The following is a 16,245-nucleotide window of genomic DNA, read 5'->3' as shown; positions in this document are numbered from 1 at the left end:
TGGAGACATCACACACCCCTGCTGCAAACCTACATTCACTGAGAACCAATCACTTTCCTCTCTTCCTACACGTACACATGCCTTACATCCTCGATAAAAACTTTTCACTGCTTCTAAAAACTTGCCTCCCACACCATATATTCTTAATACCTTCCACAGAGCATCTCTATCCACTCTATCATATGCCTTCTCCAGATCCATAAATGCTACATACAAATCCATTTGCTTTTCTAAGTATTTCTCACATACATTCTTCAAAGCAAACACCTGATCCACACATCCTCTACCACTTCTGAAACCACACTGCTCTTCCCCAATCTGATGCTCTGTACATACCTTCACCCACTCAATCAACACCCTCCCATATAATTTACCAGGAATACTCAACAAACTTATACCTCTGTAATTTGAGCACTCACTCTTATCCTCTTTGCCTTTGTACAATGGCACTATGCACGCATTCCGCCAATCCTCAGGCACCTCACCATGAGTCATACATACATTAAATAACCTTACCAACAAGTCAACAATACAGTCACGCCCTTTTTTAATAAAATCGACTGCAATACCATCCAAACCTGCTGCCTTGCCGGCTTTCATCTTCCGCAAAGCTTTCACTACCTCTTCTCTGTTTACCAAATCATTTTCCCTAACCCTCTCACTGTGCACACCACCTCGACCAAAACACCCTATATCTGCCACTCTATCATCAAACACATTCAACAAACCTTCAAAATGTATATACATATATATATATATATATATATATATATATATATATATATATATATATATATATATATATATATATATATATATATATATATATATATATATATATATATATATATATATATATATATATATATTTACATATATATATATATATGTATATATATATATATATACATATACATATATATACATACATATATATGTATATATATATATATATATATATATATATATATATATATATATATATATATATATATATATATATATATATATTATATATATATATATATATATATACATATATATCTAAAGCAGATAAGGCTAGCACTGTTGTGATATTAAACAAAAGTAACAATTTATCTAAAATGAATGCTCTAAATGATAACACAACATATTCTAAACTTAGTAAAAATCCCTTAGAAGCAGTTAATTCTCACTTCAATAAAGACATGAAGTTGTTGTTGAAAGGCAACATTTCTCTTATCAAAAATTTGTCATATTTCTCCCCTTCATTGCCATATATGTATGGACTTATCAAAACACATTAACAAAATTTTCCAGCAAGACCTATAGTGAGTTCAGTAGGCTCCATCACATATAAATTAGCAAAATGGTTAGGCTCCTTATTAATCCCTTTAGTGGGTAAGGTATTAAATTCTAATATCATGAAAATGTAGATTTAGTCAACAAGCTAAACAATATCAATATCAATTTTGATTTCAAACTAGTTAGCTTTCATGTTTCCTCACTTTTCACTAAAGTTCCAGTTGCGACCTTTTAGAATATTTATTTCATGTCTTGGATGATATTCATTTACCTGTTTCAAAGTCTAATTTCATTGAACTGATAAAATTGTGGATAAAAGACTGTATTTCAATTCAATGGAGATTATTATGATCAAAAATTTGGTATGGCAATGGGTAACCCTCTTTCACCTGTACTAAGTAATCTTTATATGGAATTTTTTGAAACAAAATTACTAAAGGATATCTTACCTTCTAATGCAATTTGGTTTAGGTATGTAGATGATGTTCTTTGTGTTTGGCCAACAAATGAAAATTTACAAATATTTCTCCCCTTACTTGACAATTTAGTACCTTCCATCAAATTTAATGTAGAAAATGAAAATCATGGTATGTTACCATTTTTAGATTGCATGATCCATAGCCAAGGAAACAAGTTTAAGTTTAGCATATACAGAAAACCCATCAATGTATGCTCATATATCCATTATTACTCATCTCAACATGACAGAGTTAAATTATCATCATTTCAATCTATGTTACTTAGGGCATTACGTATTTGCAGTCAAGAGTTTATTGATGATGAGTTTGAGAAGATATATTCTATTGGATCTAAGTTAAAGTACCCTAAATACTTCATTGATAAATCCCTTAATTTAGCAAAGAAATCATTTTATAGAGTTGAGCCCAAACCTCCCATTTACACCAAGAACCTTTTAGTTGTCCCCTTTAATAATAATTTCACTTTGCTTCCCATGTTGCTTAAATCCTTTAATGTAAATGTTGCCTCTAGCAACAATAATACTATAAAGAATATCTTAATCAGGAATTCACCAGATATTCTCTTGGTTGCATCTATAAAGTACCTTGTGGAAGCAGTGATAAATTTTATGTTGGTCAGACTAGTGAGGATGTATCATCAACGAACAACAACTGACTCACTTCCCAAGCTCTCTCATCCCCAACAGACTTCATACTTGCCCCTCTTTCCAAAACTCTTGCATTCACCTCCCTAACAACCCCATCCATAAACAAATTAAACAACCATGGAGACATCACACACCCCTGCTGCAATCCTACATTCACTGAGAACCAATCACTTTCCTCTCTTCCTACACGTACACATGCCTTACATCCTCGATAAAAACTTTTCACTGCTTCTAAAAACTTGCCTCCCACACCATATATTCTTAATACCTTCCACAGAGCATCTCTATCCACTCTATCATATGCCTTCTCCAGATCCATAAATGCTACATACAAATCCATTTGCTTTTCTAAGTATTTCTCACATACATTCTTCAAAGCAAACACCTGATCCACACATCCTCTACCACTTCTGAAACCACACTGCTCTTCCCCAATCTGATGCTCTGTACATACCTTCACCCACTCAATCAACACCCTCCCATATAATTTACCAGGAATACTCAACAAACTTATACCTCTGTAATTTGAGCACTCACTCTTATCCTCTTTGCCTTTGTACAATGGCACTATGTACGCATTCCGCCAATCCTCAGGCACCTCACCATGAGTCATACATACATTAAATAACCTTACCAACCAGTCAACAATACAGTCACCCAATTTTTTAATAAATTCCACTGCAGTACCATCCAAACCTGCTGCCTTGCCGGCTTTCATCTTCCGCAAAGCTTTTACTACCTCTTCTCTGTTTACCAAATCATTTTCCCTAACCCTCTCACTTTACACACCACCTCGACCAAAACACCATATATCTGCCAGTCTATCATCAAACACATTCAACAAACCTTCAAAATACTCACTCCATCCCCTTCTCACATCACCACTACTCGTTATCACCTCCCCATTAGCGCCCTTCACTGAAGTTCACATTTGCTCCCTTGTCTTACGCACTTTATTTACCTCCTTCCAGAACATCTTTTTATTCTCCCTAAAATTTAATGATACTCTCTCACCTCAACTCTCATTTGCCCTCATTTTCACCTCTTGCACCTTTCTCTTGATCTCCTGTCTCTTTCTTTTATACATCTCCCACTCAATTGCATTTTTTCCCTGCAAAAATCATCCAAATGCCTCTCTCTTCTCTTTCACTAATAATCTTACTTCTACAGAAGTGGTAGAGTGGTTTCAGAAGTGGTAGAGGATGTGTGGATCAGGTGTTTGCTTTGAAGAATGTATGTGAGAAATAATTAGAAAAGCAAATGGATTTGTATGTAGCATTTATGGATCTGGAGAAAGCATATGATAGAGTTGATAGAGATGCTCTGTGGAAGGTATTAAGAATATATGGTGTGGGAGGCAAGTTGTTAGAATCAGTGAAAAGTTTTTATCGAGGATGTAAGGCATGTGTACGTGTAGGAAGAGAGGAAAGTGATTGGTTCTCAGTAAATGTAAGTTTGCGACAGGGATGTGTGATGTCTCCATGGTTGTTTAATTTGTTTATGGATGGGGTTGTTAGGAAGGTGAATGCAAGAGTTTTGGAAAGAGGGGCAAGTATGAAGTCTGTTGGGGATGAGAGAGCTTTGGAAGTGAGTCAGTTGTTGTTCGCTGATGATACACAAATGATTTACACAAACGTCAATAGCAGTTCTCATCAATTTAACCACTGTATCAATAAGCTTCAATGTCTAAGCTACATTTTTTCCAATTTCACTATTTTCTCGTCAAAGCACCATGTATGAAAACTATCACTCCAGTAACAAAACTATAAACATTTACTTCCCCTTTATATATATATATATATATATATATATATATATATATATATATATATATATATATATATATATATATATATATATATATATATATATATATATATATATATATATATATATATATATATATATATATATATATATATATATATATATATATATATGTGTATATATATATATATATATATATATATATATATATATATATATATATATATATATATATATATATATATATATATATATATATATATATATATATATATATATATATATATATATATATATATATATATAAAGGGGAAGTAAATGTTTATAGTTGTGTTACTGGAGTGATAGATTTCATACATGGTGCTTTGACAAGATAATAGTGAAATTGGAAAAAATGTAGCTTAGACATTGAAGCTTATTGATACAGTGGTTAAATTGATGAGAACTGCTATTGACGTTTGTGTAAATAAATTAAACATTTCCCTTTTCCATAGCCAGAGGTTGAACCATTATGTGACATTAATTTTTTCATTTCCTTTCAAGCTAGAAGTTTCAGTTTTCTAAATTGTGTCTTACATTTTTCGTATGTATATATATGTATATGTGTGTGTGTGTGTATATGTGCCTACGTATGTGTATGTATATATATATATATATATATATGTATATATATATATATATATATATATATATATATATATATACATATATATATATATACATATATATATATATATATATATATATATATATATATATATATATATATATATATATATATATATATATATATATATATATATATATATATATATATATATATATATATATATATATATATATGTATATATATATATATGTATATATATATATATATATATATATATATATATATATATATATATATATATATATATATATATATATATATATATATATATATATATATATATATATATATATATATATATATATATTATCCCTGGGGATAGGGGTGAAAGAATACTTCCCACGCATTCCTCGCGTGTCGTAGAAGGCGACTAGAGGGGACGGGAGCGGGGGGTCACAAATCCTCCCCTCACTGTATTTTTTAACTTTCTAAAATGGGAAACAGAAGAAGGAGTCACGCGTGGAGTGCTCATCCTCCTCCAAGGCTCAGACTGGGGTGTCTAAAAGGGTGTGGATGTAACCAAGATGTGAAAAAAGAAGAGATAGGTAGTATGTTTGAGAAAAGGAACCTTGATGTTTTGGCTCTGAGTGAAACGAAGCTCAAGGGTAAAGGAGAAGAGTACTTTGGAAATGTCTTGGGAGTAAAGTCAGGGGTTAGTGAGAAGACAAGAGCAAGGGAAGAGAGATGTGTGGAAATAAAAAGAGCGTGGTTGAGAGAGCAGAAGAAGGTGTTTTGAAATGGTTTGGACACATGGAGAGAATGAGTGAGGAAAGATTGACCAAGAGGATATATATGTCGGGGGTGGAGGGAACGAGGAGAAGTGGGAGACCAAATTGGAGGTGGAAAGATGGAGTGAAAAAGATTTTGTGTGATCGGGGCCTGAACATGCAGGAGGGTGAAAGGAGGGTAAGGAATAGAGTGAATTGGATCGATGTGGTATACCGGGTTGACGTGCTGTTAGTGGATTGAATCAGGGCATGTGAAGCGTCTGGGTTAAACCAGGAAAAGTTGTGTGGGGCCTAGATGTGAAAAGGGAGCTGTGGTTTCGGGCATTATTGCATGACAGCTAAAGACTGAGTGTGAACGAATGGGGCCTTTGTTGTCTTTTCCTAGTGCTACCTCGCACATATGAGGGGAGAGGGGGATTGTGTTCCATGTGTGGCGAGGTGACGATGGGAATGAATAAAGGCAGACAGTGTGAATTGTGTGCATGGGTATATATGTATGTGTCTCTGTGTGTATATATATGTGTACATTGAGATATATAGGTCTGTATAGTTGCGTGTGTGGAAGTGTATGTATATACATTGTGTATGGGGGTGGGTTGGGCCCTTTCTTTCGTCTGTTTCCTTGCGCTACCTCGCAAACGCGGGAGACAGCGACAAAGCAAAATAAATGAATATATATATATATATATATATATATATATATATATATATATATATATATATATATATATATATATATATATATATATTTTATATATATATATATATATATATATATATATATTTTTTTTTTTTTTTTTACTTTGTCCCTGTCTACCGCGTTTGCGAGGTAGCGCAAGGAAACAGAAGAAAGAAATGGCCCAACCCACCCCCATACACATGTATATACATACGTCCACACACGCAGATATAAATACCTACACAGCTTTCCATGGTTTACCCCAGACGCTTCACATGCCTTGATTCAATCCACTGACAGCACGTCAACCCCGGTATACCACATCGCTCCAGTTCACTCTATTCCTTGCCTTCCTTTCACCCTCCTGCATGTTCAGGCCCCGATAACAAAAAATCTATTTCACTCCCTCTTTCCACCTCCTATTTGGTCTCCCTCTTCTCCTCGTTCCCTCCACCTCCGACACATATATCCTCTTGGTCAATCTTTCCTCACTCATTCTCTCCATGTGCCCAAACCATTTCAAAACACCCTCTTCTGCTCTCTCAACCACGCTCTTTTTATTTCCACACATCTCTCTTACCCTTACGTTACTTACTCGATCAAACCACCTCACACCACACATTGTCCTCAAACATCTCATTTCTAGCACATCCATCCTCCTGCGCACAACTCTATCCATAGCCCACGCCTCGCAACCATACAATTTTGTTGGAACCACTATTCCTTCAAACATACCCATTTCTGCTTTCCGAGATAATGTTCTCGACTTCCACACATTCTTCAAGGCCCCCAGAATTTTCGCCCCCTCCCCCACCCTATGATCCACTTCCGCTTCCATGGTTCCATCCGCTGCCAGATCCACTCCCAGACATCTAAAAAACTTCACTTCCTCAAGTTTTTCTCCATTCAAACTCACCTCCCAATTGACTTGACCCTCAACCCTACTGTACCTAATAACCTTGCTCTTATTCATATTTACTTTTAAGTTTCTTCTTTCACACACTTTACCAAACTTAGTCACCAGCTTCTGCAGTTTCTCACATGAATCAGCCACCAGCGCTGTATCATCAGCGAACACCAACTGACTCACTTCCCAAGCTCTCTCATCCCCAACAGATTTCATAATTGCCCCTCTTTCCAAAACTCTTGCATTCACATCCCTAACAACCCCATCCATAAACAAATTAAACAACCATGGAGACATCACACATCCCTGCCGCAAACATACATTCACTGAGAACCAATCACTTTCCTCTCTTCCTACAGGTACACATGCCTTACATCCTCGATAAAAACTTTTCACTGCTTCTCACAACTTGCCTCCCACACCATATATTCTTAATACCTTCCACAGAGCATCTCTATCAACTCTATCATATGCCTTCTCCAGATCCATAAATGCTACATACAAATCCATTTGCTTTTCTAAGTATTTCTCACACACATTCTTCAAAGCAAACACCTGATCCACACATCCTCTACCACTTCTGAAACCACACTGCTCTTCCCCAATCTGATGCTCTGTACATGCCTTCACCCTCTCAATCAATACCCTCCCATGTAATTTACCAGGAATACTCAACAAACTTATACCTCTGTAATTTGAGCACTCACTCTTATCCCCTTTGCCTTTGTACAATGGCACTATGCACGCATTGCGCCAATCCTCAGGCACCTCACCATGAGTCATACATACATTAAATAACCTTACCAACCAGTCAACAATACAGTCACCTCCTTTTTTAATGAATCCCACTGCAATACCATCCAAACCTGCTGTTTTGCCGGCTTTCATCTTCCGCAAAGCTTTCACTACCTCTTCTCTGTTTACCAAATCATTTTCCCTAACCCTCTCACTTTGCACACCACCTCGACCAAAACACCGTATATCTGCCACTCTATCATCATACACATTCAACAAACCTTCAAAATACTCACTCCATCTCCTTCTCACATCACCACTACTTGTTATCACCTCCCCATTTGCGCCCTTCACTGAAGTTCCCATTTGCTCCCTTGTCTTACGCACTTTATTTACCTCCTTCCAGAACATCTTTTTATTCTCCCTAAAATTTAATGATACTCTCTCACCCCAACTTTCATGTCACTTTTTTTCACCTTTGCACCTTTCTCTTGACCTCCTGTCTCTTTCTTTTATACATCTCCCATTCAATTGCATTTTTTCCCTGCAAAAATCGTCGGAATGCCTCTCTCTTCTCTTTCACTAATACTCTTACTTCTTCATCCCACCATTCACTACCCTTTCTAATTAACCCACCTCCCACTCTTCTCATGCCACAAGCATCTTTTGCGTAATCCATCACTGATTCCCTAAATACATCCCATTCCTCCCCCACTCCCCTTACTTCCATTGTTCTCACCTTTTTCCATTCTGTACTCAGTCTCTCCTGGTACTTCCTCACACAGGTCTCCTTCCCAAGCTCACTTACTCTCACCAATATATATATATAAATTTTCTTTTTTTTTTTATACTTTGTCGCTGTCTCCCGCGTTTGTGAGGTAGCGCAAGGAAACAGACGAAAGAAATGGCCCAACCCCCCCATACACATGTACATACACACGTCCACACACGGAAATATACATACCTACACAGCTTTCCATGGTTTACCCCGGACGCTTCACATGCCTTGATTCAATCCACTGACAGCACGTCAACCCCTGTATACCACATCGCTCCAATTCACTCTATTCCTTGCCCTCCTTTCACCCTCCTGCATGTTCAGGCCCCGATCACACAAAATCCTTTTCACTCCATCTTTCCACCTCCAATTTGGTCTCCCTCTTCTCCTCGTTCCCTCCACCTCCGACACATATATCCTCTTGGTCAATCTTTCCTCACTCATTCTCTCCATGTGCCCAAACCATTTCAAAACACCCTCTTCTGCTCTCTCAACCACGCTCTTTTTATTTCCACACATCTCTCTTACCCTTACGTTACTTACTCGATCAAACCACCTCACACCACACATTGTCCTCAAACATCTCATTTCCAGCACATCCATCCTCCTGCGCACAACTCTATCCATAGCCCACGCTTCGCAACCATACAACATTTTTGGAACTACTATTCCTTCAAACATACCCATTTTTGCTTTCCGGGATAATGTTCTCGACTTCCACACATTTTTCAAGGCTCCCAAAATTTTCGCCCCCTCCCCCACCCTATGATCCACTTCCGCTTCCATGGTTCCATCCGCTGACAGATCCACTCCCAGATATCTAAAACACTTCACTTCCTCCAGTTTTTCACCATTCAAACTCACCTCCCAATTGACTTGACCCTCAACCCTACTGTACCTAATAACCTTGCTCTTATTCACATTTACTCTTAACTTTCTTCTTCCACACACTTTACCAAACTCCGTCACCAGCTTCTGCAGTTTCTCACATGAATCCGCCACCAGCGCTGTATCATCAGCGAACAACAACTGACTCACTTCCCAAGCTCTCTCATCCCCAACAGACTTCATACTTGCCCCTCTTTCCAAGACTCTTGCATTTACCTCCCTAACAACCCCATCCATAAACAAATTAAACAACCATGGAGACATCACACACCCTTGCCGCAAACCTACATTCACTGAGAACCAATCACTTTCCTCTCTTCCTACACGTACACATGCCTTACATCCTCGATAAAAACTTTTCACTGCTTCCAACAACTTGCCTCCCACACCATATATTCTTAATACCTTCCACAGGGCATCTCTATCAACTCTATCATATGCCTTCTCCAGATCCATAAATGCTACATACAAATCCATTTGCTTTTCTAAGTATTTCTCACATACATTCTTCAAAGCAAACACCTGATCCACACATCCTCTACCACTTCTGAAACCACACTGCTCTTCCCCAATCCGATGCTCTGTACATGCCTTCACCCTCTCAATCAATACCCTCCCATATAATTTACCAGGAATACTCAACAAACTTATACCTCTGTAATTAGAGCACTCACTCTTATCCCCTGTGCCTTTGTACAATGGCACTATGCACGCATTCCGCCAATCCTCAGGCACCTCACCATGAGTCATACATGCATTAAATAACCTTACCAACCAGTCAACAATACAGTCACCCATTTTTTAATAAATTCCACTGCAATACCATCCAAACCTGCTGCCTTGCCGGCTTTCATCTTCCGCAAAGCTTTTACTACCTCTTCTCTGTTTACCAAATCATTTTCCCTAACCCTCTCACTGTGCACACCACCTCGACCCAAACACCCTATATCTGCCACTCTGTCATCAGACACATTCAACAAACCTTCAAAATACTCATTCCATCTCCTTCTCACATCACCACTACTTGTTATCACCTCCCCATTTACGCCCTTCACTGAAGTTCCCATTTGCTCCCTTGTCTTACGCACCCTATTTACCTCCTTCCAGAACATCTTTTTATTCTCCCTAAAATTTAATGATAGTCTCTCACCCCAACTCTCATTTGCCCTTTTTTTCACCTCTTGCACCTTTCTCTTGACCTCCTGTCTCTTTCTTTTATACTTCTCCCACTCAATTGCATTTTTTCCCTGCAAAAATCGTCCAAATGCCTCTCTCTTCTCTTTCACTAATACTCTTACTTCTTCATCCCACCACTCACTACCCTTTCTAAACAGCCCACCTCCCACTCTTCTCATGCCACAAGCATCTTTTGCGCAATCCATCACTGATTCCCTAAATACATCCCATTCCTCCCCCACTCCCCTTACTTCCATTGTTCTCACCTTTTTCCATTCTGTACACAGTCTCTCCTGATACTTCTTCACACAGGTCTCCTTCTCAAGCTCACTTACTCTCACCACCTTCTTCACCCCAACGTTCACTCTTTTTTTCTGAAAACCCATACTAATCTTCACCTTAGCCTCCACAAGATAATGATCAGACATCCCTCCAGTTGCACCTCTCAGCACATTGACATCCAGAAGTCTCTCTTTTGCACGCCTGTCAATTAACACGTAATCCAATAACGCTCTCTGGCCATCTCTCCTACTTACATAAGTATACTTATGTATATCTCGCTTTTTAAACCAGGTATTCCTAATCATCAGTCCTTTTTCAGCACATAAATCTACAAGCTCTTCACCATTTCCATTTACAACACTGAACACCCCATGCATACCAATTATTCCCTCAACTGCCACATTACTCACCTTTGCATTCAAATCACCCATCACTATAACCCGGTCTCGTGCATCAAAACCGCTAACACACTCATTTAGCTGCTCCCAAAACACTTGCCTCTCATGATCTTTCTTCTCATGCCCAGGTGCATATGCACCAATAATCACCCACCTCTCTCCATCAACTTTCAATTTTACCCATATTAATCGAGAATTTACTTTCTTACATTCTATCACATACTCCCACAACTCCTGTTTCAGGAGTATCTCACTAACCCCTGACTTCACTCCCCAGACATTTCCAAACCACTCTTCCCCTTTACCCTTGAGCTTCTATATATATATATATATATATATATATATATATATATATATATATATATATATATATATATATATATATCCCTGGGGATTTGGGAGAAAGAATACTTCCAAGCATTCCTCACGTGTCTTAGAAGGCGACTAAAGGTACCGGGAGCGGGGGAACAGAAACCCTCCCTTCCATGTATTTTAACTTTCTAAAAGGGGAAACAGAAGAAGGAGTCACGCGGGCACTGCTCATCCTCCTCGAAGGCTCAGACTGGGGTGTCTAAATTCGTGTGGATGTAACCAAGATGAGAAAAAAGGAGAGATATATAGTATGTTTGAGGAAAGGAACCTGGATATTTTGGCCCTCAGTGAAATAAAGTTCAAAGGTAAATGGGAAGAGTCGTTTCGGAATGTATACGGAGTAAAGTCACGTGTTAGTGAGAGGACAAGAGCATCGGAAGGAGTAGCACTACTGCTGAAACAGGAGTTGTGGGAGTATGTGATAGAGTGTAAGAAAGTAAATTCTAGATTGATATAGGTAAAACTGAAAGTTCATGGAGAGAGATGGGTGATTATTGGTGCATATGCACCTGGGCAAGAGAAGAAAGATAATGAGAGGCAAATGTTTTGGGAGCAGCTGAATGAGTGTGTTAGTTGTTTTGATGCACAAGATCGGGTTATAGTGATGGCTGATTTGAATGCAAAGGTGAATAACTTGGCAGTTGATGGAATAATTAGCATATAAGGGGTTTTCAGTGTTGTAAATGGAAATGGTGAAGAGCTTGTAGATTTATGTGCTGAAAAAGGACTGGTGATTGGGAATACCTGGTTGAAAAAGCGAGATATACATAAGTATATGTATGTAAGTAGGAGAGATGGCCAGAGAGCGTTATTGGATTACGTGTTAATTGATAGGCGCGCGAAAGAGAGACTTTTGGATGTTATTGTGCTGAGAGGTGCAACTGGAGGGATGTTGATCATAATCTTGTGGAGGCGAAGTTGAAGATTTGTAGTGTTTTTCAACAAAAGAAGAGAGAATGTTGGGGTGAAGAGAGTGGTGAGAGTATGTGAGCTTGGGAAGGACAATTGTGTGAGGAAGTACCAGGAGAGACTGAGTACACAATGGAAATATTTGAGAACAAAGTAGGTAAGGGGAGTGTGGGAGGAGTGGGATGTATTTAGGGAAGCAGTGATGGCTTGCGCAAAAGATACTTGTGGCATGAGAAGCGTGGGGGGTGGGCAGATTAGAAAGGGTAGTGAGTGGTGGGATGAAGAAGTAAGATTATTAGTGAGAGAGAGAGAGACATTTGGATATAATGGAAATGAGTTGGAGATGTATAAAAGAAAGAGGCAAGAGGTCAAGAGAAAGGTGCAGGAGGTGAAAAGAGGGGAGATGAGAGTTGGGGTGAGAGGGTATCATTAAATTTTAGAGAGAATGAAAAGATGTTTTGGAAGGAGGTAAATAAAGTGCGTAAGACAAGAGAATAAAAGGGAACTTCAGTGAAGTGGGCTAATGCGGAGGTGATAACAAGTAGTGGTGATATGAGTAGATGGAGTGAGTATTTTGAAGGTTTGTTGAATGTGTTTGATGATGGAGTGGCAGATATAAGGTATTTTGGTCGAGGTGGTATGCAAAGTTAGAGGGTTAGGGAAAATGATTCGGTAAACTGAGAATAGGTAGTAAAGGCTTTGCGGAAGATGAAAGCCGGCAAGGCAGCAGGTTTGGATGGTATTGCAGTAGAATTTATCGAAAAAGGGGTGACTGTATTGTTGACTGGTTGGTAAGGTTATTTATGGTAAGGTGCCTGAGGATTGGCGGAATGCTTGCATAGTGCCATTGTACAAAGGCAAAGGGGACAAAGATGAGCGCTCAAATTATTGAGGTATAAGTTTGAGTATTCTTGGTAAATTATATGGGAGGGTATTGATTGAGAGAGTGAAGGCAGGTACAGAGCATCAGATTGGGGAAGAGCAGTGTGGGTTTAGAAGTGGTAGAGGATGTGTGGATCAGGTGTTTGCTTTGAAGAATGTATGTGAGCAATTCTTAGAAAAGCAAATGGATTTGTATGTTGCATTTGTGGATCTGGAGATTGCATACGTCAGAGTTGATACAGATGCTCTGTGGAAGGTATAAATAATATATGGTGTAGGAGGCAAGTTGTTAGAAGCAGTGAAAAGTTTTTATCGAGGATGTAAGGCATGTGTACGTGTGCGAATAGTTCTCAGTGAATGTAGGTTTGCGGTAGGGTTCGTGATGTCTCCATGGTTGTTTAATTTGTTTATGGATGGGATTGTTAGGGAGGTAAATGCAAGAGTTTTGGAAAGAGGGGCAAGTATGCAGTCTGTTGTGGATGAGAGAGCTTGGGAAGTGAGTCAGTTGTTGTTCGATGATGATACAGCGCTGGTGGCTTTTTCATGTGAGAAACTGTAGAAGCTGGTGACTGTTTTTGGTAAAGTGTGTGGAAGAAGAAAGGTAAGTTGTGAAAGAAGGAAGGTAAGTTTGAATGGATTACATCTGGAGAAGTGAAGTGTTTTAGATATCTGGGAGTGGGTTTGGCAGCGGATGGAAGCATGGAAGCGAAAGTGAATCAGTGGGATGTGGGAGGGGGCGAAAATTCTGGGAGCCTTGAAGAATGTGTGGAAGTCGAGAACATTATCTCGGAAAGTAAAAATGGGTATGTTTGAAGGAATAGTGGTTCCAACAATGTTGTATGGTTGCGAGGCGTGGGCTATGGATGGAGTTGTGCGCAGAAAGGTGGATGTGCTGGAAATGAGATGTTTGAGGACAATATGTGGTGTGAGGTGGTTTGATCGAGTAAGTAATAATAGGTTAAGAGAGATGTGTGGTAATAATAAGAGTGTGGCTGAGACAGCAGATGAGGGTGTTTTGAAATGTTTTTGTCACATGGAGAGAATGAGTGAGGAAAGATTGACTGAGAGGATATATGTGTCAGAGGTGGAGGGATCGAGGAGAAGTGGGTTACCAAATTGGAGGTGGAAAGATGGAGTGAAAATGATTTTGAGTGATCGGGGCCTGAACATGCAGGAGAGTGAAAGGCGTGCAAGAAATAGAGTGAATTGGAACGATGTGGTATACCGAGGTGGACGTGCTGTTAATAGATTGAACCAGGGCATGTGAAGCGTCTGGGGTAAACCATGGAAAGTTCTTTGCGGCCTGGATGTGGAAAGAGAGCTGTGGTTTCGGTGCATTATTACATGACAGCGAGTGACTGAGAGTGAACAAAAGGAGGCTTTGTTGTCTTTTCCTGGCGCTACCTCGCACACATGAAGGGGGAGGGGGTTGCTATTTCATGTGTGGCGAGGTGGCGATAGGAATGAATAAAGGCAGACAGTATGAATTATGTACATGTGTATATATATATATATATATATACATATATATATATATATATGTATATATATATATATATATATATATATATATATATATATATATATATATATATATATATATATATATATATATATATATATATATATATATATATATATATATATATATATATATATACATATATATATATATATATATATATATATATATATATATATATATATATATACATATATATATATATATATATATATATATATATATATATATATATATATATATATATATATATATATATATATATATATATATATATATATATATATATATATATATATATATATGTATATATATATATATATATATATATATATATATATATATATATATATATATATATATATATATATATATATATATATATATTATATATATATATATATATATATATATATATATATATATATATATATATATATATATATATATATATATATATATATATATATATATATGTTTTAAGGACTTAAACAGCAACTTATTTACAGTCATGTTTTGATCATGTTCTCAGATACTGTACCAGTCACTTTCTCTTCCTATGGTAATTCGTGTATGACATTCCATTATGACAATTGCATTGTGAATTTTGACTACTGGGCTAGATCACATGCCTGCTACTGAAGAACACATTCAAATGTGAATAATGTATCTAGTCAAGATTCATGTTTTTGTAAACTACATTACCACAGATATAATTAAAAACATTAGATGAAGTTATATTTTGGTGACAATGAAACATTAATGTCCAGAATGAAAGCCCTCCAATAGCAAAAAAAAGAAAAAAGAAATGTCAGATGATGTCTTCCTTGATATTAAAACATAATTGCTGAAAGGAGCATCAGTGTTTAATACTCTGAATCTGCAGATGTATCTTCTATTCATGTGAACATTATTAACCTGTGGTATCACAAAATGCAAAGCATCTCTATTCATATGAACATTATTAACAGGTGGTATCACAAAACCCAAAATGTCTTCTATTCATGGGAACATTAACAACCTGTGGTATCACAAAACATAAATGGTTGTATTACAAATATTCTGTCATAACTTATCTGTCTAAGAAGCTAAGTAGAACAGATAATTTTCTTTCAGTTTTTGGTTTTACTTTCAGAATTATT

This window comes from Panulirus ornatus, chromosome 13 (genome assembly GCF_036320965.1).
Source record: "Panulirus ornatus isolate Po-2019 chromosome 13, ASM3632096v1, whole genome shotgun sequence".
Classification (NCBI taxonomy): Eukaryota; Metazoa; Arthropoda; class Malacostraca; order Decapoda; family Palinuridae; genus Panulirus; species Panulirus ornatus.
The sequence above is the reverse complement of the archived record's forward strand: the minus strand, read 5'-3'. Positions refer to the sequence as shown.